Consider the following 27,543-nt stretch of genomic DNA (forward strand, 5'->3'; position numbering starts at 1 on the left):
TGTATATGTTACCATGCTTCCAACACCAACATAGTAAGGCCTCAGCTCAATAAACCTAACCTTGTATCTTTGGAACGTGAGCACCCAGAGGAAATCCATGCAGTCACAGTGAGAATGTACAAAGTCCTTACTGACAGCGGCAAGAATCTAACCCCAATTAGTGATCTCTGGTGTTGTCAAGTGATTGCGCTAACCACTATGTTACTATTTGAACATATAACCAAGCATATAGAGTATAGTCACAACATTGACATATAAACAACATTGCCCAGGTATGCCCATATGCAAGGAGGAAACATTCAGCAGTTTCTATCAACCAGAAACCTGACTGAAGTCCTGAATACCCAGGTTACAAAAGTCAAGTCACTTTTATTGTCATTTCGACCATAACTGCTGGTACAGTACATAGTAAAAATGAGACAACGTTTTTCAGGACCATGGTGTTACATGACACAGCACAAAAACTAGACTAAACTATGTAAAAAACAACACATAGAAAAAAAACACAACAACTACACTAGACTACAGACCTACCCAGGACTGCATAAAGTGCACAAAACAGTGCAGGCATTACAATAAATAATAAACAGGACAATAGGGCAAAGTGTCAGTCCAGGCTCTGGATATTGAGGAGTCTGATAGCTTGGGGGAAGAAACTGTTTCATAGTCTGGTCATGAGAGCCCGAATGCTTTGGTACTTTTCCCAGACGGCAGGAGGGAGAAGAGATTGTATGAGAGGTTCATGGGGTCCTTCATAATGCTGTTTGCTTTGCGGATGCAGCACAGATTGAAATATATTGCATATTCTGTGGCCAATATCTCACCTCCTGTCTCTCCTCACATTCTCTTCACAAGCCACAGATCAGGAAGCAGTATAATTTCCGTCAATGTACCATGAGCTGAATTTAACATCGTTGTACCAATTGTCAAGTGTTCACTGCCTCAAGAAGCTCTACTTGCTAGTTGCTTTGGGGAGAGGTAATTTTAAAGAGCCTTCAAACCTCCATGGCTTAAAAATCAAGAACCACCACTCAATTCAGGTCAAAGCAGCCTGCATAAGGAACATGCTAAAAATTTACTCCCTCCACAGTTGAAAGTCTGTGGTGCCCCTCCCAAACATCCAACAAAAAGAACAAGGGTAGCAGGAGCACCACCACATTTCAGTTCCCTTCCAAGTTGAGACTCTAAAATATATCAGTAATCATTTTACAGTACTGGGACAATACTGAAATTCCTTTCCGGACTCACTGTAGAAGTACATACAATGACAAGGAAAAGTTTGGGCACCCGCTGTCAAAATTTCAGTTACTGTGGTTAGCTAGGCGAGTAAAAGGTGACCTGATTTCCAAAAGGCATAAGGTTAAAGATGAGACATTTCTTTAATATTTTAAACAAGATTACTTTTTTATTTCCATCTTTTACAGTTTCAAAATAACAAAAAAGGAAAAGAGCCCGAAGCAAAAGTTTGGGCACCCTGCATGTAAGTAAAATAAAGCTAATAGGACTTGATGTTTCAATCCCTATAACAAGTCAGCACTCTTGATGTTGGCAGTGGGCTTGGAGTGGTGACAAGGAGAGTAGGTACCTCATCGGGGTCATTGTGACCAAAAAGTTCTATTTTAACTTCATCAGTTAAAATCTAAACAAGCCTGACGCATTTTGGAAACAAGCCCTGTGGACTGATGAAGTTAAAATAGAGCTTTTTGGCCACAATGAGAAAAGATATGTTTGGAGATAAAAGGCTGCAGAATTTCATGAAAAGAACACCTCACCAACTGTTAAGCATGGGGACGGATCGATCATGCTTTGGGCTTGTGTTGCAGCCAGTGGCATGGGGAACATTTCACTGGAAGAGGGAAGAATGAATTCAATTAAATACCAGCTAATTCTGGAAGCAAACATCACACTGTCTGTAAAAAAGCCAAAGATGAAAAGAGGATGGCTTCTACAACAGGATAATGATCCTAAACACACCTCAAAATCCACAATGGACTACCTCAAGAGGCGCAAGCTGAAGGTTTTGCCATGGACCTCACAGTTCCCCAACCTAAACATCATCGAGAATCTGTGGATAGACCTCAAAAGAGCAGTGCATGCAAGACGGCCCAAGAATCTCACAGAACTAAAAACCTTTTGTAAGGAAGAATGGGCAAAAATCCCCCAAACAAGAATTGAAAGACTCTTAGCTGGTTACAAAAAGCGTTTACAAGCTGTGATACTTGCCAAAGGTGGTGTTACAAGTGCAGGGTGCCCAAACTTCTGCTTTGGGCCCTTTTCCTTTTTTGTTATTTTGAAACTGTAAAAGATGGAAATAAAAAATGTAATTTACTTAAAATATTAAAGAAATGTGTCATCTTTAACTTTATGCCTTTTGGAAATCAGATCATCTTTTACTGGCTTAGCTATTCACAGTAACAGAAATTTTGACCAGGGGTGCACAAATCTGCGCATGCCACTATAGACTCCAATAGTTAGGAAGATTCTCATGGTAAAAACAGTTAGGGACCTACTATAAAAATTAGTATTAGTGTCATCAGCATCGTCCACATTGCAAGAAGCAAGTTAAAAATTACCAGCGATATTCATTGGGCAAATTTGCACAAATATATTCCTGTAAACTAGATATTTCTATCTTTGATTTTTATCCAACAATATCCAGCTACCACAAGTGAAGCAAAAACTTTTCACTGCAGCTGACCTACTCCCATTAAAGAGGCTAGAAATAGGAGAGATGCAACCAGTTTGTTGCAGAGTGAGAAAGGAAATAAAATTTATTCAGGTTTTAAATAATCCAGGTTCTTCAGCCATTGACCTGAAACATTAATAAATATTGTCTTGCCTGCTGAATATTTTTAGGGTTTATTATTCAAAACAGAAGATTTTGAAGAACAGGAAATTTGGGAGGATTACAATGTTTGGGGTTATTACAGAGTTTGAAAAAGGCAAGGCTATGGAGGTATTTGAAAATAAGGATGTTGATTCTAAAAGTTAACTAGAAACATTAACCCCAGATCTATATCCAAGCTATGATTTCATCAAATGACAGAACAGGCATAAGGAGGTAAATGGCGTACTCCTATTTCTTATATTCTCTACTTATCATAACATTTCTGCAGATAGTGAGCTGGGCAAAACGTTTGCCTTTGATCCCCTCTTATTCATTAGCCATTCATTAGCTTTCTCTCAATTTTACTGCTCTCCTTAACATATCCCTCACTCAAGAGGCATCCAGTGGATGCTGACTGGGCCTGACTCCTTAATAACCTCTCCTCCATTTTGCACTCCGCAAATTAACCTTTGCAATTTGACCAATGGGAGGTCATTTTAACACTAAAGATCCCAAGGCTAACATGGGTCGTTGTACAGCCAAAATCTAAATAGTTGAGATCCTGAAAGTGCTCTTGTAAAATACCTCATTCATCTTGAAGCTATTGGAGGGGGAAAGGGATAAATGGGTAGAGAGCTCCATAAGAAAGTGATCATGAATGGATCTCTCTGTGGATGAGACAACAGAGGTAGCAAAAACATGCGAGAGAACAAGGCCAAGGATGTGGAAATTCATCTTTATATAGCAGCAGAGATTAAAGCAAGACAGGAGGTGTATGTTCTGAGATAGAACATTGAGAGCAATAAAATAAATATAAAAAATCTTGTCATCTAATACTAATCCTTCTAAAAGTCAATACGGTAATTTAATAATATATTAAAGTTCCATGCATGTGCCAATTAATGTCTAAATCCCAACTCACTGCTATATTCAGAATGGCAAATATCTTTCTACATTTCACATAGAGTCCAGCAACAAACATGGTTGAAATTGCCAACTGGAACCTGCATGAGGCAAATGTGAGGAAGGAAATAGACTGGTCATTTCAGTGGGATTGTAAGGCTTTGAATTTCAAAATAAAAATTATCAGTGAATTCAGGAACATGACACAAAAGTAGTGGCTCATATTGTAACATGGTCCAGGTGTGCTGACAGCATTTTAGCACCACACGCAAGTGCTTTGTATAATCCAGATTGTAATCACCAGGCAACAATTCAATAGAACTACCTCAATCTAATCAATATGCTCTCAACAGGTCAAGCAGCATTTGTGGAGGCAAAGAGATGGTTGACATCTCTTTGAGACCATGCATCAGGACTCTGCTTCTCAGTCCTAACACAATGACAATTGTTTTGTGAGCAGTTTTGGGCCCCATTATCTAAGACAGGATCTGCTTGCGTTAGAGAGGGTCCAGAGGAGATTTATGAAAATGATCCCAGAATGAAAGGGTTAACATAAGAGGAGCATTTGATGGCTCAGGACTTGCAGTCATTGGAGTTTTGAAGAATGAGGCTGGATATCATTGAAACCTACCAAATATAGAAAGGCCTAGATTGAGTGGATGTGGAGAGGATACTTCTAATGGTGGGAGAGACTAGGACCTCAGGATACAGCCTCAGAATAGAAGGATGTCCCATTAGAAGAGAGATCAGGAGGAATTTTTTTAGTTAGAGTGTGGTGAATCTGTGGAATTCATTGCTACAGATAGCTGAGGAAGCCAAGTCACTGGAGATACTTAAAGCTAAAATTGATAGATTCTTGATTAGTAAAAGGTTATTGGGAGAAGGTAAGGGCATGGGGTTGAGAGAGAAAATAAATCAGCCATGATCAAATGACAGAGCAGACTCAAATAGTCAACTGGCCTAATTCTGCTCCATCATAGACATACATAGCTACAGCACAGAAACAGGCCCTTTGGCCCATCTAGTTCATGCTGAAAAATTAATGTGCCTAGTCCCATTGAACTGCACCTGGACCACATTGAACTGGACCACAGCCTTCCATACTTCTCCCATAAATATACATATTCAAATTTCTCTTAAATGTTGAAATCGAATCTGCATCCACCACTTCTGCTGGCAGCTAATTCCACATTCTCACCATCCTCTCGTGAAGAGGTTCCCCCTTATATTCTCTTTAAACATTTCACCTTTCATCCTTAACCCATGATCTCTGGTTGTAGTCACACCCAACTTCAGTGGAAAAAGCCTATCTGTACCCCTCATGATTTTTATACCTCTATCAAATCTCTCTCCCCCCCCCCCCCCACTCCATCTGCTATGTTCTAGGGAATAAAGCCAACAACTCAGGTCCTCAAGTACCAGCAGCATCCTTGTACATTTTCTCTGCATTCTTTCAATCTTATTTACATCTTTCCAGTCGGTAGGTGACCAAAACTGCATACAATATTCCAAATTAGGCTCAACAGTATCTTTTACAAGTTCAACATAACATCCCAAATCCTGGGCTCAATACATAGATTTATGAAGGCCAATTTGCCAAAAGCTTTCTTTGCGACCCTATCATGATGCCACTTCCAAAGAATTATGGATCTGTACTACCAGTTCCCACTGTTCTACCACATTTTTCAGTGCCCTACCACTCACCATGTAAGACCTGCCCTGGTTTGTCCCCCCAGAATGCCACACCTCACAATTATCTGCATTAGATTCCTTCTTCCATTTTTCAGCTTGTCCAGATCCCACTACAAGCTTATATAGTCTTCCTTGCTATCCACCACACCTCCAATCTTGGTGTCATCTGCAAATTTGCTGATCCAGTTTACCACATTATCATGATATAGATGACAAATAACAATGGACCCAGCACCAGTCCCTGTGATACAGCACTGGCCCCAGGCCTCCAGTCAGAGAGGCAACTATCTACTACTACTCTCTGGCTTCTCCCAGGAAGCCAATGTCTTATCCAATTACTTACCTCATCTTGAATGCCAAGTGACTGAACCTTCTTGACCAACCTCCTTTGCAGAACCTTGCCAAGGGCCTTGCTAAAGTCCATGTAGACAACATCCACTATCTTTCATCACCTTTCCTGGTAAGTTCTTTAAAAAATTCCGTAAGATTGGTTAGACACAACCTATCATGCACAAAGCGATAGAGACTATTCCTAATCAGTCCTGATTTATCAAAATATTTTTTATATCCAGACCCTTAGAATACTTTCCAATAATTTTCCCACTATTGCTATAAGGTTCACCAGCCTATAATTCCTCGGCTTATTCTTAAGAGCTTTTCTTACAGTGTTAGCTATCCTTCAGTCCTCCAGCACGTCACCCACAGCTAAGGATGCAGCCATACTGTGCAAATATCTCAGCTAGGGCCTCTGCAATTACTGTACAATCCTTCCACAGGGTCTGAGAGAATACCTTGTCAGGCCCTGGGGATTTATCCACCCTGGTTTGCATCAAGACAGCAAACACCTCCTCCTCTGAAATCAGTATAGGGTCCATGAACTCAGTGCTGCTTTGCCTCACTGTCATTGGCTCTGTGTTCGTCTCCTGAGTAAATATAGATGCAAAGAATCCATTTAAGATCTCCCCCTTCTCTTTCAATTCCATGCATAGTTTACCAATTTTGTCCCTTGCAATTCTTTTTCTCTTCACCTTATCAGCTGGGGTCACCTCATGCATTCTTTGAGCCCTCCTGATTTCCTTCTTAAGAGTTTTCTTGTTTTTCTTACACTACTCAATGCCTCATTTGTTCCTATCTGCCTAATTAGATTTTTTCTTCTATCAAAGGACCTTCAAACTGAAATATTAACTTTGTTTCTCTTCCCACCGATTATGCCTGACATGTTGAATACTTACAGCATTTTCTATTTTATAGTGGCACACCATTGTTACATTAGTTAAGATTGACTAGCTCAACATGACTCAGAGATTAATTGATTTATACTGATGCTGCATGATATGTATATTTAAATCTACAATAGGCTATTTCACCCGACTGGGATTTTGGCAGCGTATCTTCTGAGGTAAATCTTCCCTGTTAACTTTCAAATCTGCTGGTATGTTGAGACAAAGAAAGTGCTGTAATATTGCAACTATTATTTGGGATGGATAAGGTTTTCACTCTATTACATTCACAGGCTTCAGATCAATCATAGTGTTGCTACATATATTGAAACTAAAGGGGGAAAAAAGAGCCTTTACAAACATGACGATTACATTATTTAATTCAATGACAATTTGCAATATCTTCCTGAAATAATCTTCCTTCTAAAAAAATAAGCATTTTTTGCTGCATAATTACAGAAAAATCTTCTGATCTGGTAGCATTTTCCAGAGTATAAGATGGCTCATTTACTATTTCATGATGAAGACTTATAGCTAGATTACAGTTTCATAGCTGTAAGAGTTTCTTAATTATAATGTGTCCTCATTCACATGCTGTTGAAGTTAGTAGCCCAGCTTTAATTCTAAACATGTACAACATCCACAGGGATATGTATGAGACTTTATACTCTATTGTCATATTGGGAAATATTGGATAAAAGAATTTACTGAAACACATTTATAGATCAACTGACAAAACAACAAATTTCACAACATATGTCAGTGATAATAAATCCAATTCTGATTCTGACATATTATAACCAGACTCACAGAAGGACACAGAAGTTATATAATGCTTTTGCTTACGGCAATTGCTTACTAGAATCAGACCAAAATTAATTGCTTTGCAGACTGCTGTTTATTATAGCCTCTAATCCACATAAATCATACAGTTTTGCCCTTTACCAGATAGACAAGATGAAATGCTGCATTAAGTTGAAACAAAGTTCAGTTTCCCTGAGTCTGTATGGTTTTGATAAAACTCTAAACTGACAAATGTGAATTATGATTTACACCACAGTAATTATTGCACATCATAACCATTTCTTCATGCATAACCAAACACCTTCTTAAATTTAGTGCGAATCACTGAAAATTGTTATTTATTTAATTTTTCCTCTAGATTTCTCCCTATTTTACAATTGAAAACCTCACAACTCAAAGAAAATAATTGGCAACATTACCTTGTAAGTCTGCATATCTTGATATATCAAAAAGAATGCTATGCCCAGCAAGGTAACTTGGTTTTGATTGCTTTCTGAATAAAGGTATGTGGATTTTCCTGTAGACATTTGAACCTAGAAAAAGTTCCAGGAAGTAATAGCAGATGGGTTGACTTGGGTAGACATAGCCTATTTGATCACCAGGAGTTCAAATTTACTCAACTAACACTGGACTGGCTGTTGGAGAAAGAACAGGCCAATAGCTACTCAATGCTCCTTTTCTTTCTGCAGCTCTTTCAGCTCTATCTGTGTACTTAAATATCACAGTCATTTTTCTGACCAAATTAACCACGAGAAATGCCATGGAATCATGGTTTATAAACATATTTTCAGGATGTTCACATAACTAGGTCTCAGCTAATTACAGCAGCGATTCTGGAATAATTTTAGCATTAACATGAGCTGGTAAGTCTCAGATAATAGGGACAACCTTTTGGAGCCTAATCACTAATTCATTAGAAGTGATTTATTATATATGATCCACATTTTTCTGTGGAATGTTTTAGCCATTAGAATGTGAATCCCATTAACAGATATGATTATCACTAAGTCTGCATAGGGAATTCTTTAACGGTACAACAAGAGATGGTTTTCTATTTTAAAACCTAAAACATGTGTAAGGCTTGGTGCAAATAATTATGCTTCCTAACTTTTACTTAACTGACATTTCTTCATTGCTAAGTCTATTTCCCAGAAGAGCTAACATATTAAAATGTAACATTATTAAATATTTTTATCCTTTTGGTGTTAATGTGACTTAAGTGCAGATATATACAAAGCAAGCTTGATTACCACAGCCAAGAGCATTTTATCATTAATATTACAATGTGCTTTATATGGAAGGTGGGACCTTTTAACCAACTCCCAATCCCAACATAAAACATGTTGGAACTATTATAATCATATAAAAACAATGACAGCCTGGAAACCACAAAATAAGGACTCTGAACACTCACTGTATGCTTCAGCTGTACAGTGCATAGTGGAGCAGAATTGACAATGACAAACACAATAGCAGAGAAATAATATCACTCAAAGGATTTCTGATGTGTTCTGAGTGCAGATGTGTAGCATGGAGGACAACTGCTTATAACTTAACAAGCAGCCATCAAAGTAAGAACAGATATATAATTATGTTATTAATAGGCATTTAAAAGGATGATTACTGGAAGAGGTAATCATGGGAGAGTTGAGAATTGCGCTTCATGCCTTTCTAAGTCTCAGCACGTGGAAAGGAACTTTAAAAACAACTTTTGCTGCATAGTTCTGATGCAGAGTCTTGGCCTGAAATGCCGTCTCTTCATTTCCCACTACAGATGCTGCTTCACCTGCTGAGTTCCTCCCCGATTTTGTGTGTTTTGCAGTATAACTATTTGTTGCAATTGTTGGAAAGGCAATCTATTTGCATGTAGTCAGATATCACAAACAGCAACAAAATAAAAATCAAGATCATTTGAACATACAAGGTGTAGAGCAGCTAGAACATCCCATTCACATGGAGTCGTAAAGTAATACACGCACTTTGGCCCAACTCCTCCATGCTGATCAAGGTGCGTATCTGAATAAGCCCCATTTACCCTCATTATTCAGCTATTCCCCGTGAACTCGAAACAAGTCCTGGAAAAGAAAACCTAAGCCAGCTAGGTGAACAAAATGGAAAAATCTCTGATGCCTTTCTGTAAGTGGTGGAATAGGACTGATGGGAATACTTTGAAAGCTAGCCTAGACTGAATGAGCCAAATGGCTCCTTCAACGTTGTAAGAAAATATGAGAATATGAAAAGTCAATACTATTAATGCCATGCAGATCACTTTGCAAGTAATTTTATATTGTGAACATTGTGAAGTATATTGTGAAGTAATACCACAGCTAAAGCCTCATTCTTGGGGTACACAGTCAGGAAAGTCACCATTTAATTCATATCTTGAGCTCAATTAGTTGATGAGCACCACCAATGTGGAATCAACATATATCCTGTATGACACCAGTGAACAACTGTGGCATCTTCCAGACAGTTCACAAAACTATTTTTTTCACATCTTTTTCTTTCAAATGTGGTTCTTCTACTGTTGAAGCCTGTGATCTACATTTTGGTGGTGTGATCGAAGCGATCTTGCGCTTTGCTGTCTCCAAGAGGGTCCTGCGAGGCTTTGAACAAAGGGGGAGGCCTCGAGACCAAAGAAGCATGGAGATGGGGTATGAGCCCATTATCAACTCCATTCCTTGCTAAACTCCCCGATTGAAGTGCTGGGGAAGATTGAAATCATTGAGGTGGAAGACCAGTGGGTGTTCAGTGCTGTCTACCAGCCCCTCACTAGCTGCAGCCTAAGGAAGATGTCTCTCCCTCCTCCATTCGCTCACTACTCCTGAAGGAAGGTCCCTGCATTCGAATGGTCTTTCACTCTCTTGATGTTGCCGGAAAATGGTGCCCGCGTTCTGGATCTTGGGCGAGTTTTAATCGACGTGGTTTGTGGAATAGTCCCTGCGGTTCACATTATGAGATATTTCTGGTTTCTGGTCACTCTTTTTTTGGTTGCTATTTTGGGTGGCATTGATTGGGACAGCCTGCAAGTAACTAACACCAATCTGAACTGAATATGCCTGGACTCTTTCGTTTTATGTATTATATTCTGTGTTTTTGCTCATTTTCTTTTGCTGTCTTTTTGCCTAAATTTTATGTTGCTCATGCAGGGGAGGGTGTTGATGTTTTTTGTCTTTGAATGGGTTCCATGGGTTTACTTGCTTCATGGTTGTCTCAGGGTTGTATGCTACAAACATATTTTGGTAGTAAATGCACTTTGAACCTTTGAATCCTGACACTTCTGATTGGCCCCTTCTCCAAACTGCTTTATATGTCTAGAGCATATGACATTCATTCCTGGATCACCCTCATCACATACTGTCATAAACATAACAGTATAGTACAGTCCCTTTGGTCCAAATGTTCTGCCAACCTTTTAACCTTTTCTAAGATCAATCTAACCCTTCCCCCCTACATAGACCTCCATTTTCCTTTCATCCATGTGCCTATCTAAAAATATCTTAAATGTTCCTAATGTATCTGGTTCGAACACCATACCTAGCAGGATGTGACACTGTTTGGATTTGGCCCACAGCCAGAGACACTGAAGCAGGTCGATAGTTCATAGACTTTAACGTGAACAGAGAGGGAGAAGAAAACAATAAACGTTAAACCAAACAGGTTCGTTAACTAAAACTCTCAAATGGAAAATGAAGCCAGCACTGCTGCTGAAAGGAATAAGTAAATACAGAATAAAAGGAATACCACTAGTTTTCAGAGTCAGTTGACCCGACAGTCCAATTTCTCAGGCAAGGCTGAATGCAAACAAGCAGCAAAACATTGCTGGGCTTTGCTCAAGTCTTGACAAGTGCTATGAAAAAAGAATGGAGTTAAATAGCATCACAATGAAATAATAATTAGCTGACATGTGCACATTCACGAGCACAATTGCCGTATCTGCTGTGCGGCCAAATCCGTGCTTCTGACAGGGTGTTTCAAGCACCCACCACTCTCTATGTAAAATACTTAACTTCCTCCAATCACCTTAAAATTATGTCCGCTCATATTAGCCATTTCCAGCTTAGGGAAAAGTCTCTGGTTGCCCATTTGATCTATACCTCTTATCAACTTGTATGCCTCTATCAAGTCATCCCTTATCCTCTTTCACTCCAAAGAGAAAGCTCTAGCTCGCTCACCCTATCCTCATAAGACATGCACCCTGGTCTGGGCAGCATCCTGGTAGATCTCCTCTGCACCCCTCTCTAAAGCTGCTACACCTTTCCTATAATGAGGTGACCAAAACTGAATGCAATATTCCAAGTGTAGCTTAATCAGGGTTTTATAGAGCTGCAACATTACCTCTTGAATTCAATACCCTGAAGGCCAACACACCATACAACTTCTTAACAACCCTATTAACTTGTGCTGAAACTTTGAGGGGCTTGACAGGTATGAATGCCAAGATTCCTCGGTCCCTACACAGTGTTAAGAATCCTGCCATTAACCCTGTATTCTGTCTTCAAATTTGACCTTCCAAAGTGAATCGCTTCATACCTTTTCAGGTTGAACTCCATCTGCCAATTCTGAGCCCAGCTCTGCATTCAATGTTCAACTGTAACCATCAACAGACTTCCACAGTATCCACAACCCCATCAAACATTCCTTGTCACACAATCATTGCTGATAAACTTGAAGAGTCTATCTATCCATCACCAATCATCAAGCCCCTGAACTCTAATCCTTTCAAACCTCAGAACACTCTTGCATACACCAAGACAAACTTTATAATTGTCTAAGACTTCATGCAGTTTATTGTACTCCATAACCATGCATCAGAACTTGCCAAGCCAGCATATATCGGCAGGTTTACTTCTGTTTCCACCTGCCAGGTCAAATGTCTGCAGAAAGATTACGTTGAATTTTAACGTGCAGGACTGTGTTGGTCTGAGTTTAGGTGTTGGAGAGGTGATAGTGAAGAGACAGGGTTGGGGTGTTAACAGTCTGGGGTGAAGCCACCTCCAGTCTAGCAATTACTACATTTAACTGCAGTGCGTTAAACTGCAAGTGAGAACTCCCTCAGGAGAAGTGCCATATAATACATAATGGAACTTTCCATAAGGAGCATTCCTTGCAATAATACCATGATTACAGGTTGTTAGTGGCTTTTGTAATTGACTCAGGCCCCTGACTTCCAAGCCTTCCTGAAACTTGCCAGTGTGCACAAGTCGAAAACACAGCTGTGATCATGGCTGGCAAGGAAATATCAGTTAGCAAATAAGATATAAGAATATTTATTGCCTGCTTCATAGTACTGACCTTGCTCTCAAATCTTTGGACAGTGTTTTGATACTGTTGGAGATCTTCTGCATCTGATCTGACTCTGGGTCTGGGTCTTGGATCTACCAGAGCACATGGATGCTGCTAATTCTGATGTGTTTTGCCTCAAATAAGAATTAAAATGGAGGCAATTGGAAGCTTAGTGTTGCCATATTGATTGAGAGAAAGTGTATTACAAAGAGGTCACCCAGTCCATGTTTGGTCTCTCCAGCATTGGGGGGGACACCAAATACAGTACACTAGATCTAAAGAAACGCAAGTGAAGGAACATTTGGGCCTGGATAGTGGGAAGGGAAATAATTCTTGCTAGGACACACCAAGTCTGCAGGCAGATGTATTGCTTCCTTTGATATGAATGAAAGGAGTCGCAGGATCTGACGTTCCTAATAATAACAAGAGAATAGCCACTGCGAAAGGTACACATGAAATAAAAGTTCATCAAGAGGATCCAAACAAGATTTGGTGTATAATTTTTTAAAATTTATTCACTTACAGGATGTGAGCATTGCCAGCCAAACCAGCATTTATTCCCCATTCCTATTTTTAAGAGTCAACCACATTGCTATGGGTCTGGAGGCACGTACAGGCCAGATCAAGTAAGGATGGCAGGATTCCTCCCAGTCGTGAGTTGGAGAGCTCTAAGAGAGGGGACGGTGCACAGGTCCAGGAGCGAAGTTTAAAAGGGGAAAGCTTGGCGGGAACTTGGCTATAACCAGCGCAACAATCATATGTTAGAGAACAGGGAAGGTTTAGGCATAAAAGGGAGACTCTGCCTAGTGAAGCAGTCATCGATGGAGTGGTCAGAGGCAGAGTGGTAGGTCTTGGCTCATTCGGGCTTCGGCAAGGTAAGTGGGTGAGTGGATTTCATTTTTTTCTTGCACTTTTTTTTGGAGGAATAGAGAGCATGTCTGTAGGGTTAGTTCAGATGTGGAAGTCCTGTCTCCCAGGTGGTCACGTCTGCGCCAGGTATGCAGCTTCTGAGAAACCATGTTAGGGATCTGGAGCTGCAGCTCGATGACCTACAGCTTATTAGGGAAAGTGATAGATAGGAGCTACAGGGAGTTAGTAATCCCGAGGCTGCAGAAGTTAGATAAGTGGGTGACAGTCAGAGAAGGGATGGGAAGAGCTCAGATAATACTATGGCCAACCCTCCCTCAGTAATCGTTATCTCATTTTAGATGCTGTTGAGGGAGATGACCTGACAGGGGACAACCACAGTGATCAGGTCTTGAAATTCAGAATCAAATATGCAAGTATAATGTTGTGGCCATCTCTGAAACTTGGCTAAAGGATTGCTGCCATTGGGAGCTGAATGTCGAAGGATATATGGTGTATCGGAAAGATAGGTTAGTAGACAGAGGGGATGGTGTGGACCTGTGTATAAGAAATAATATTAAATCATTTGAAAGGGATGACATTGGATTGCAAGATGTAGGGTCTCTATGGGTTGAGTTAAGAAATGGCAAGGGTAAAAGTACTCTAATGGCAGCTGTATACAGGCCTCCAAACAGCAGCCAAGATGTGGATTACAAATTACAGCAGGAGATAGAAAAGGCATGTCAGAAGGGCAATATCACAATAATCATTGGGGATTTAAGCATGAAAGTGGATTGGAAAAGCTGGACCAGTACTGGACCTTAAGAGAGATAATTTGTAGAATGTCTAAGGGATGGCTTTTTAGAACAGCTTGTTGTTGAGCCCACTACGGGATCGGCTATGCTGGATTGAGTGTTGTGCAATGATCCGGAGGTGATGAGAGCTTAAGGTTAAGGTACAAAAGTAATCACAAAATGATTGAGTTCACTTTGAAATTTGAGAAGGAGAAACTAAATTCCAATGTGTCAGTATTTCAGTAGAATAAAGGAAATTACAATGGCATGAGAGAGGAACTGGCCAAAGTTGACTGGAAAGTGACACCAGTAGGAAGGAGAGCAGAGCAGCAATGGCTGGAGTTTCTACAGAAAATGAGGGAAATGCAGGGCAGATATACTCCAAATAAGAAGAAATTTTCGGATGGAAAAAGCACACTACTGTGGCTAACAAGTGAAGTCAGAGCCAAAGTAAAAGCAAAAGAGAGGGTATACAAGGAAGCCAAAGCTAGTGGGAAGAAAGAGGACTGGGAGCTTTTAAAAACTTCCAGAAGGAAACTAAGAAGGTCATTAGGAAGGAAAAGATGAATTATGAAAGAGAGTTGAGGATAGATATAGGACCAATAAAAAATGATGTTGGAGATATTGTAATGAGAGACGCAGAGATGGCAGTGGAACTGAATGCATATTTTGCATCAGTCTTCACAGTGGAAGATGTCTGCAGTATACCGGACATTCAAGAGTGTCAGAGGAGTGAAGTATGTGCATTGTACCGGATGACTGGAAAATTGCAAATATTATTCCACTATTTAAGAAGGGTGGGAGGCAGCAGAAAGGAAACTATAGACCTGTTAACCTGACATCAGTGGTTGGGTAGTTGTTGGAATCAATTGCTAGGGATGAGATGCACACGACAAGATAGGCCAAAGCCAGCACAGTTTCCTGAAAGGAAAATCCTGCCTGACTAACCTACTGCAATTTTTTGAGGAACTTGCAAGCAGGGTAGACAAAGGAGATGCAGTAGATGTGGTGTACTTGGATTTTCAGAAGGCCTTTGACAAGGTGCCACAACATGAGGCTGCTTAGCAAGATAAGAGCCCATGGAATTTCAGGGAAATTACTAGCATGGGTGGAGCATTGGCTGATCAGCCGAAAACAGAAAGTAGAAATAAAGGGATCCTATTCTGGCTGGCTGCTGGTTACCAGTAGAGCTCCACAGGAGTCAATGTTGAGACCACTGCTTTTTAAGATAATCTCAATGATTTGGACTAAGTAATTATGGATTTGTAGCTAAATTTGCCAATGATACAAAGATAGATGGAGGAGCAGGTAGTGTTGAGGAAACAGAGCCTGCAGAGAGACTTAGATAGCTTAGGGGAATGGGCAAATAAGTGGCAAATAAAATACAATGTTGGAAAATGTATGGTCATGCATTTGGTGGAAGAAATAAATGGACAGACAATTATTTAGATGGGGAAAGAATTCAAAATGCAGAGATGCAAAGGGACTTGGGAATTCTTATGCAGGATACCCTAAAGTTTAACCTCCAGGTTGAGTCAGTGGTGAAGAAGGTGAATGCAATGTTGGCATTCATTTCTAGAGGTATAGAATATAAGAGCCAGGATGTGATGTTGAGGCTCTATAAAGCACTCATGAGACCACACTTGAAGTACTGTATGCAGTTTTGGGCTCCTTATTTTAGAAAGGATATACTGACATTGGAGAGAGTTCTGAGAAGATTCACGAGAATAATTCCAGGAATGAAAGGGTTACCATATGAGGAACGTCTGGCAGCTCTTGGGCTGTATTCCCTGGAGTTCAGGAGAATGAGGGGGGATCTCATAGAAATGTTCTGAATGTTAAAAGACCTAAGCAGATTAAATATAGCAAAGTTATTCCCCATGGTAGGGGAGTCTAGGACAAGAGGGCATGACTTCAGGATTGAAGGACTTAAATTTAGAACAGAGATGCAGAGAAATTACTTTAGTCAGAGGGTGGTTAATCTGTGGAATTTGTTGCCATGAGTGGCTGTGGAGGCCAAGTCATTTTGTGCATTTAAGGCAGAGATAGATAAGTTCTTGATTAGCTTGAGTATCAAAGAGTATGGGGAGAAGGCAGGGGAGTGGGGATGACTGGAAGAATTTGATCAGCCATGATTAAACGGTGGAGCAGATTCAATGGGCCAAATGGCCTACTTCTGCTCCTGTATCTTATAGTCTTATGATCCAGATGGGTTTTTGTGACAATCAACATGGTTTCATGTTGATCATGCATTCAATTTGAAGGAACAAGACTGGGCAGATGGCAAGAGTATCAGTGAATGAGCAGTTTTGTAATTACTCTGATAACTTAGCTAGAATTAGTGCAGTTATGAAAAAGGATGAAAGTAAAATAGAAATAAAAGTTCAAAATAGGGGTTAAGGTCAATTTTACTAAGCTACTTACAGTAACTGATTTGAAGAAAACAGAAAACATTTCAGAAAGTTTAAAGAGTTCTGGCCAAATATATTTCCATGAAGGAAAAGAGCAGAACTGACTAATCCAGTTTGCCAGCATGTTATTGTCTCAGTGGATGACAACTTTCAAACAAGGTTGGATAAGGCACAAAGACTAATGTCAGGTACTGATTCATATTCAGATTCAGATTTATTTATCGTGTACATTGAAACGCACTGTTAAATGCATCAGTTGCATTAACAACAACAAACCCAAAGGTCTGCTGGGGGCAGCCCACACATTCTGGAACCAACATAGCACACTCATAATGCTCAGCAGAATGTCAGAGAACAGAACCGACCAAGTTGCAAATCAACCTCAGCAAAACAAACCCAATGTAAATAACAACCCAAGCACATACACAGTACTCTAACCCCAGGATAGGCCAGTGGACTTGTGGATTTGCAGGCAATGGGCCATTGACTTCCCCAGCAGATTTGAAGAGATTCACAGACTCTAAACTCTGGCCATCAGGCCTTGACTTCTAGATATTCAATCAACCTTCAGGCTTCGACCTGGACCTGATCAACATTGGGGCTTTGATCTTTGGTATTGGCCCAGGATTCACTAATGCTGATGGATGAGGAAGGGTGGGAATGTAATACAACAGAAAGTCTTGTAGAATGTGGAAAGTGAGCAGGATAAATGGTTAAATGAAAGTGTGGTGGTTAAATTTAAAATCCAATGCTGTTATACATATTTAGTTATTCAATCTTGGGCTTTGATGGTAGATGATCCAAGGTAGACGCAAGGATTCAATTAAGCAGGTGCTCCAACCCATGCAGACAGTCAGTAAATCTACTTCAAAGTGTGTAGGAATCAGGATGAATACATCATTGCAATGCCTGCAAGTTTGCTGAATGTGTTTGATAAGCTATATTTGATGTTCAGGTAATTATCGGCTAGTCACATACAGTTGATGAAGCACTTTTCTTGGAAACCAGTCCCAGGCTGGTGCATGCCTTGCTCAGCCATGATGTTGGAGCAACACCTACTCCTGCTGTGGTTGGCAATGCTGGGACTTGCCTTCTTCATGAGGCTAGATTCTTTATTCCCAGGTCCCTCTGTTTAATTACACTCCTTGCAGCTCTACTGTTTACTGTGTAAGTCCTAACTTCATTTGTCTTCCCAACCTGATGGCATGAACTTCTGGTAATTGTTCGCAGCCCCCTTTACCAATCCTTCTCTCACCTTATTTCCTGACCTGCCCGTCACCTCCTTCTGGAGCTCCTACCGCTTCCCTTTCTTCCATGTTATTCCACATTCTCCTATCAGATTCCCTCTTCTCCAAACATTTCTCTCTTTCACCTATCAGCTTCCCTGCTCTTTACTGTACCATTCTCTCTCTCCTGGTTTCACCCATCACCTGCCACCTTGTACTTCTTCCTCCCCACCCCCATCTTCCTGCTCTAACTTCTCATCCTTTTTTCCAAACCTGATAAAGGGTCTCGGCCATTCAACCCATTGAGTCTGCTTCATTTCATCAAAGCTGATCCATTTTCACCATCAATCCCATTCTCCTCTCTTCAACCCTTAACATATTATGCCCTGACTAATCAAGAACCTATCAAACTTTGACTTAATTACACCCAATAACCTGGCCTCCACAGTTGCCTGTGGCAATGTATTCTGAAGATTCACCTTTCTCTCTAGCTAAAGATATTCCTCATCTCCATTGTAAATGGATGTCCTTTTATTCTGAGGCTGTGCCCTTTGATCCTATACTCCCCCACCAAAGGACACATCCTCTCCACATCCACTCTGCCTGCGCAACACATACAAAATTCTGGAGGGACTCAGCAGGCCAGGCAGCATCTATATAAAACCGGCACGTAAATGTCAGCCCAGATCAGAAGTGATTGCCGATTTCACTTGCACAACCGACAATTGCCTCTGATCTGGGCCGACATTTACGTGCTGGGCGGGACCTAATTAATTAGCTTGTTTATTTCGGCTATTTTCCTAAAGATGTGCTGGGTGCGTTCTGGCTAAGGCTGCACCCCTGGATACTTCGCGGCCCGGTATCGGTCCGCGGCCCGGAGGTTGGGACCACTGAGTTAGGTAACCATCAGTTCTAGGAAAAGTTGAACAGGTTACGACTTCATTCCTGGGGTGTAGGAGAATGAGAGGAGATTTGACAGAGGTACACAAAATCATAAGGTGTATAGATGGAATTAATGCAAGCAGGCTTTTTCCACTGAGGTTGAATGAGACTAGAACTAGAGGTCATAGGTTAAGGGTGAAAGGTGAAATATTTAAGGAAATCCTGAGGGGGATCTTCTTTATTCGGAGGGTGTGGAACTAGCTGCCAGCAGAAGCAATGGATGTGGGTTTGATTGTAACATTTAAGAGAAGTTTGGATAAGTACATGGATGGGTGGGGTATGGAGGGCTGTGATCCAGATATGGTTTGATGGGACTAAGGCAGTTTCGCAATGGCTAGATGGACCAAAAGGCTTTTTTCTGTGCTGTAGTCATCTATGATTCAATGTTCCTATGAGAGATCTGAACTCTGAGATGCAAAAGTTAATGCAAATGGCTTGAAGTACTTTGGAGAATGAATGATGTTCAAGGGTAATTAATATTTCAGGCAATTGATAGTTAAATTGAAATTGAAACCACTGATTATTACCTTAATGTATAAGTGAAATTATCTAGGCATAAAAATTGAATTAAATTTAGCCAGTCATCATAACACAATCATCTTGATCATGATGTGGTGGAAACAATTGTCCAATACCAAGGTTCAAGTACTTACTCACTTTTATCATTTTATCTGAAACGTTAATCTCCAAAGTGATTGCATTCCACTTACTATCAATATGATTTTCGCTACAGGCTCCATTTTTACTACAAAGTTTCTTAAAACTGATTCATGTTTCTCGTTGATCTTAAAGTTGCTTGTATCCATCCAATATTGAGTCCTACCATAATCCAGAAAGTACTAAGAAGTACTCTACAGGGTCCAAAGCTCCATTGTTTGGGTTTTATCCTGCATTGTTTGCAGAGCCCAGGATACCTTCAAAGAACTTTAAGTTCCTATGGATCAAATGGACATGAAGGGGGGAAAAAAATGACCTAGTCATGTATTGTTTCAAATGATTATGCCATCAATCCACTGCCTGCTCTGCCCTGAAACATATTGTGGAACTTGTTTCCTTCCTATTTAATATTCAATAGATTTATGGATTTATATTGACCCCAAAGCATGCTCCTCTGCCCACCCCCCCCCCCCCACATCCATAATTGTTTGATTTTCAAGCTAATCTATATGCACGCGTGAGCAGTAAGTCAAATAAAGGGTTTAAGCACCCAAATCCTTCTGGACTGCTGGCCACAAACAATGACTACTAAGCCAGGGTTGTGGTTAGGAAGACAGGAATGTGGGTAGGGGGTTTGCAGTTTGTAATGAAGGTCATGCTTGATTGCTTAACTGTGGAGACAAAGGAACTTCTCATGTCACTAATGACAGCAATGTATCATTTGAAACTCAACCTGAGGCCAGTTGACAAGCTGAAACATAATTGAAATTTACAAGGCAAAACAGACTGGGTTCTCTTTCACAATTCCTTAAAATCTCATTACTGAACAGAATATACTACAGTCTAAAAAATTATGTTGGAGATGAATAACAGGAACATCTCAAAAATCTGATATACCAGCATCACCAAAGTTTTGAGGATGCTAGATAATCAGAGTTTGACTGTTTAAAAATACTTGGCATGCTAGCAATTCACGTGAATCCCAAGATATCATTCACTTCTTCAAAGGAATGGATGTGACATGACCCATGACACTACAGGTACCAATGAAAGAAAATGCATTTTCTGAGAGAAAACAAATGAGGCTTTCATTCAGAAGATTCTGAACTATTGATCTGAATGAACAATGAACCCTTTTACTGTTTGTTGAATTCAACAATATTTTATATCTTCAGCACATTCCAAAACACTTCAGAGGTAATGAAGTAGTGTTGAACTGCAAACTCTGCTTGGATGCGAAAATGTACAAAAAGAAAAAAATCTTTTAAATCTCACAAAAATCAGTGGCTTTGCTGAGAAAACAGTCTCTTGACTTCTGAGCAAGCCATCAGCATGTATTCAGTGTTAGAATTAAGGAGGCATTCATACATACTTTGCACTACCTCTTCATATCAAAGATTGAAACCAAACTCAGTAAGAATTAGATCTTTGAATTCAATTTTCCATGGATTTACCTCTAGTGTAAAAGAAGTTCCTTATTAAGTACTTTTCAGCAGTAAGAGCATTAAATGGCAAATACACCTCAAAACAATCAAATATGTCAGCATCCAAGTTCAGCTCAATTATTCAACAGTTAAAATATTACAGACAAATAATATCAAGTTAAGGATTCATAGCTCATCAAATACTGTTGTAGAAGTCTCTTGAGGGAATATTTTATTTGGTTTAATGACTATATTACCTATTTAGCTCTAAGAAATAGTAAAAGATCCTTAAGAAACCATTCCAGAAAATTTCATGTTTTGATTATCCTGAACTTAATTGTAAAACTTCTAACTGTTCAATATTTGCATTGTTTGTCTAATTATCTGAATGGTGTCACTTTCACTCTGACTTGAATGCATTCATATCCACAAACAGAATGGTTTTCAGATGCAGTTCTGTGGGCACAGAGAACTAGTCATGATGTGTGATCTACCTGGCATCTTGGATGTAAACTAATCATCCATATGTAAGAAGCAGACTGAGAAATTTTCCTTAAAAACAAAGACCATGATTGTGAGAGCAAAGAAGTTTTTCATGTCATTAGATAATTAAAAAGACAAAAATGGGAGATTTGGAACTAAATTTAAAGGAATTGGGTTTAGATTTACAAACGTTTGTATATTAAACGAAACTTTTTCTCTCTGCTCTGCATCATATTAAAGAAATTATGGATAATTTAAGGTAGAATGAATCCTGTAGATCTTGAGGATCGACTTTTTTTATGGACTGAGTTATTTATAGTGATCTGAATGTATTCAATGTATTTGTCTGTGCACTAGCAATAAAATAGCTTATCAATTAAGACATGATGACATTTGCAAACTTCTTTATAAGATTTATCTAATTTTCTGAAAAACTCACAGTTCCTATGTGCTAATGGTACTAAACTGATACTGAACTAATGATCCAGCAGGAAAATGTGATAAATGCGTCTTTAAATAAACGGACATGTGCCGATTTCAGAAAAGATGTGATTCACTCAGAACGGGCACCTGCTTTCTGTTCAGCTTTAAAATGGTAGTATACGTAGCCTCACCAACATTGGGCAAACTAGTAAACTTGGAACTGCTAAATGTGCTGGTGACAGTACTCTGTAATGAAGGCTGGTTGCTGAAGCTAGTTGATTAGTTTAATAGCATAGAACAAAAAAGATACTGGGAAGATAGGCGGGGAGGGATTTAAGTTAAAGCAAAGACAGCAAGTTCCACAACTTCAATGACATTTCAGAGTGAGAAAGATCACACACGGCATCTGAAGACAGTCACTCCCTGTCTAACTGGAGGGTGAATACAAATGAGCTGGACCCTTTCAGCAGTCGGGCCAGTGAACAGGAGAGAGGTCCTTGCAGTCATTCAAACAGGGACCACTCCTATACATTGATGAGAGGGCCTGTGAGCCTCATGCACTTACCTTGCTGGTGCCCCTCGAAAAAGAGTTGTAGCTACCAAAGGATGAAGGGGTGAAGACAAGGAAAGTGATTAAGCTGCAGTCGGCCTGCAGGGGAAGATCCAACAGCTGTTCTTCTAAAGACTGTTGTTCAAATTGTTGGAACAATCTCTCTGCTTAGCATTTTACAGGTAGCAATTAGGGATGATAGGATAGATGGAGAGTCACATAAAATAATTGGGGCGAGGCGGAGATTTTCGAGGCAGGGCATTTTTTTGCTGCCCTATTTGAGTAGATTCTCCTTTAGGTTTGCCTTTCCTGGTACAAATTTTTTTTTGTCCAGGAGGGTCAAGAGGATTGAGTGATTTTTGGGTTTAGGACATATACATTTATCAATGTACCAATCTAGCTACCAATCTTCATATCTGAAAATGTATTGTGGATTTAATTTGGAGTGCAGCTCTGACCAATGGGTTCCTAAAAGCTGTGAATCCCAGTCCAGACAATGCTGATTAAAATTTATTTGCATGTCTGTGGTGGGGATGCAAATCAGGAGGTGCGAAGGTTGTCTGTGGTTTCAAAGAAAGCGTTGTCCATATATTGTAAATATGGAGTTGTACTTTAATGTTTGGCACATAAAATATCAAGCCCCAAGCTGGGCCAGTGAGACCTTTCGACTGAAAGTGTGTCCGTATGATGCTGCTGTACCTTGTGTTGTCAAATAAAGAAGCTGCCTCATATCTACCGGTAACTTTCTCCGGTGATTTCATTCACGCAACAACAGAACCATCGTAAATTTTAGGCAATAGACACTGATAAACCAGTAAAGGTGTGTAATTTCAACTGAAATATTTCATGTCCTCCAGACAGCAAGCCTACACTTGGAGCTCAGAGATGGAGTGTGCTCTACTGGGATTCCCAGCATTAAAACTGCTTCTCCAATCCTGTTCTAATCCTGTTGTCAGATCAGAATTACTATCCATTTAGCTTAGAAATTAGGTGGATAAAGACAAGACAAATTATGTTTGCTACTTTTTTACAGAAACTTTTGTCATGATTAAACGTGCATGAATTTTAGAAGCATTTAAAAACTAAAATACCTTCTGTCTGTCTCAGGAGGCAAAACTGGGCCTCCCGAAGCACAGCCTCAAAGGCATGCCAGCTGAAACCCTATTCACTACCAAGAGCTTTAAGTGTGCCTTTTAGCTGCAGCGTGTCAAATCAATTCACCTAGGCTGGGTGTGTGGGAAACATGGACAATGGCTTCAGCTGGTTGGCATAAGATGGCAGAATACATCAAAATCACTTCACAACCAGCCTTAAGTTTTCTAAATTGTTAGCTAAGAGATGCTGCAACCACACTACTCAACAACGCAGGCCTGACAACATTTGCAACCAAATTGATGCAGCAAGAATACAATGAAAATGGAACTTCTCATATGGAATTTATACACTCAGTGGCACTCTTTGTTCATGGCCTTCTGCTGCTGTTGTCCATCCATATCAAGGTTCAATACATTATGCATTCAGAGACACCCACTGCACACCACTGTTGTAACATGTGGACATTTTAGTTACTGTCACCTCCCTGTCAGCCTGCACCAATCTAGTCATTCTCCTCTGACCTCTCTCATTAACACAACATTTTCACCCACAGAACTGCCACTCACTGGATTTTTTTTGTTTTTCACAGCGTTCTATGTAAACACTAGAGCAGCTTTTCTCAACCTTTTTGCCCTGGAGGAACACTGGAAATAATTTTCAGGTCTCAGGGAACCCCTGCATAAAAATTATTGTATCGCAGTATGTTAGCATAATCAGTAACTTGTTGATATAAAAATAATCCAAAAATAATTGTCACAGCTCTTTTGAGTAGAGAATAAATTTTTTGCCAATCTCTTTTGAAAAAAAACAGGTAGTTAAGCTTTGCTTACCTTTCTTGAAATCAATCTTCCTTTCTCTTTCATAAATTTTAAAAACTCATAAGGCAAATCTAATAAATTTCTGTAAAAAAACTGGATTTAATTTTTCTAAAGGTATGCTCGGTATATTTGATTTAGATAAAAGCTGTAAATTGATTTTAATTAATGCTATTTACAATATGCAAAGTTATTGACAATGTTGAATAGTAAAGTTACTAAAAACCATAAGTCAAAGCAACATAGTTGCTTTAAGACAGACCTTTTGTTTGCAGATATGAAGACAAAACATTAAATATATTTTGGCCTTTGCTTGTTTCGGGCAGCTCTTTGCAACAGAAGTTTTCTTGAATTTCCCCATCATTTACAAGTTTTACAAGTGTTACAACATGACATTTATTGGTGAAATCTGTTTACTCATCAATCTGGATAGAGAAGCTGTTGTTTTTCAATTTATTACACAAAACCTCTTCAGCATCATGTAACATGACATCAATACATTGACTTACCATACTCCTTGAGAGTGAAACCTTTTCAACTTCTTGTACTGCCTCTTCTCCTAGCATTTTACTCACTATAATTTTACATGCTGGCGTCAGGTTCTCACCAACAATGTGACTTTTCTGGGTAATAAATTCTGCTACAAAATAACTTGCTTCCTGAGCCTTTTTACTGACTGTGATTTCACTAACAAAATTTGTACTCTGTTTTGAGATTCCAATAGTCACTTAAAATAATCTGCATTTTTATGTGGCATATGACTGTGATTTGTAGTTAAATGTCTTTTCAATTTTGCTGGGGCCATTGCTACATTTGTGGGTTGTTTGCCATAGACTAGGCACAACGGAATAGGACAACCCGGATCACCAATCCACGTAAAACACATTGGTAAGTAGCTTTCATTATAAAGATGGACTTTTTTATGTCTGTTATTGCACAAATGCAGTGAAATGACTCCGAGAATTGCACCATCAGACATGTGTGTAAAACCCAGGGGTTAACAAAATATTACAAAAAGAATGGCATTATAAAAAACTAAATGAGAAAACCACAAAAAAACACAAAAACTTCACAATGCATTGCACTTCTAACATACACAATCCTCCTTTTTCAATGTTTACAACAACAGCAGGTCAGCATATGAATCACCGTGCATAAAAATATCTTTAGGATAAAAATTTCCCTGCAATTTGCTACTACACCGGTGGAGTTTGTTCATTCCCATTGGTCACTCTGCAGCGCATAAGGGAAGATTGGGGGAGGTAATTTGGCAAGGGGAGGCAAGTCAATTCAATGCTCAGAAAAGGCACTTCACAATCCTCATTAGCCTTACTGTCCTCCTCTCCATGGAATATAGTACACAGCATCAGTCTATCATCCTCCCCTCCATACAATGCAGCACTCACAAATTATCATCCTACCATCCTCCTCTCCATGCAATACAGCACTCAGCATCAGCCTACCATCCTTCCCTCTATGTAATACTACGCTCACCTTTTATCAGCCTACCATCCTCCCCTCCGTGAAATACAGCTCTCACGTTATTAGCCTACCATCCTCCCCTCCGTGAAATACAGCTCTCACAAGTTATTAGCCTACCATCCTCCCCTCCGTGAAATACAGCTCTCACAAGTTATTAGCCTACCATCCTCCCCTCCATGTAATATAGCACTCAGCATCAGCCTACCATCCTCCCCTCCATGTAATATAGCACTCAGCATCAGCCTACCATCCTCCCCTCCATGTAATATAGCACTCAGCATCAGCCTACCATCCTCCCCTCCATGTAATATAGCACTCAGCATCAGCCTACCATCCTCTCCCCCCCCCCCTGTGCAATACAGCGCTCAGCAATTACCAACGGCCTCCCCTAACTCACTTCAAAAACTGAGAATGGACTCAACCAAATGAACACAGTCCTACTGTGCACTGCCATTTGGGCTGAGAGCCCTCTAATGAGATTGTTAATAGGGCCACTCGGTCACTGTGAGCACTAGCATCGCGCATTGTGAGAAGTTCAAAAAAACGTTTTTTTAATCACAATCTCTCGCAGAAACCCTAGCAACCTCTCATGGAACACCATTTGAAAAAACCTGCTCTGGAGACGGTCATGCATGAAAACCCCAGGAGATAAGCAGTTTCTGAGATACTCGAACCACCCTGTCTGGCATCAAGAATCATTCCATGGCCAAACTCACTTAGGTCACATTTCTTCCCCATTCTGATGTTTGGTCTGAACAACAACTGAACCTCTTGACCATGTCGGCATGCTTTTGTGCACTGAGTCCCCTCCACATGATTGGCTGATTAGATATTTGCATTAATGAGCGGTTGAACCCCTTTAAAGTGACCACTGAGTGTATTAAACCAAAGCTTTTTTTATCTTCTGTGCTGCTACCTACTTAAGGATAAAAACGATCATCACACTGTGTGGTAATAAATCAAGGTGATAGCCTAAATAAGCATGAATAAATAGTTTTAATCTAGCAATTTACATCTATTCCCAATGCATTTCATCTCCTTTCTTCTCCTCTTTGATCAGAGCTTCCATTTTTCAGTGGCTGCATTTTTTCTTTGTTTCTACCTCATTTTCCAGTCACCAGTTATTCATGTTGAACTCCTGAATTATGTGTCTTCATGTTCTTTTCGAACTGCCACTCTTGTCCCTGTGGAGTATAAAATGCCGGTATGGGCCAGCTGGCAGATGACAACAAGCTGTAATGAACTGTGAGGAGGAGAGTAATAGACTTCAAGAAGATACAGACAGGCTGGTGAAATGAGAAGACAGGTGGCAGATGAAGTGTGATGCTTAGAAGTGCTAAGTGTTACATTTTGATAGGAAGAATGAGAATGTGTAATATAAATCAAAGCACATCAGTCTAAGAAGAGGGTCAGAAAAATCTATGGGTATATATGCATAGTTTGTTATGAAAGTGGCAGAGCAGGTTGAGAAAATTGTTTAAAAAGTACACAGGCTTTTAGGACTATAAATAGGAACATGGACTACAAGGGAAGGAAGCACATGCAAGCTTTATTAAACAATTGTCCACCCTACAAGGCTTCACAGAGAATGAAAAAGAGATTTACTGAAATTATTCCAAGGATGAGAGACTTTAGGGATTTGGATAAACTGAAGAGTTTGGGG

Source organism: Hypanus sabinus, chromosome 4 (assembly GCF_030144855.1).
Source record: "Hypanus sabinus isolate sHypSab1 chromosome 4, sHypSab1.hap1, whole genome shotgun sequence".
In the NCBI taxonomy this organism is placed as follows: Eukaryota; Metazoa; Chordata; class Chondrichthyes; order Myliobatiformes; family Dasyatidae; genus Hypanus; species Hypanus sabinus.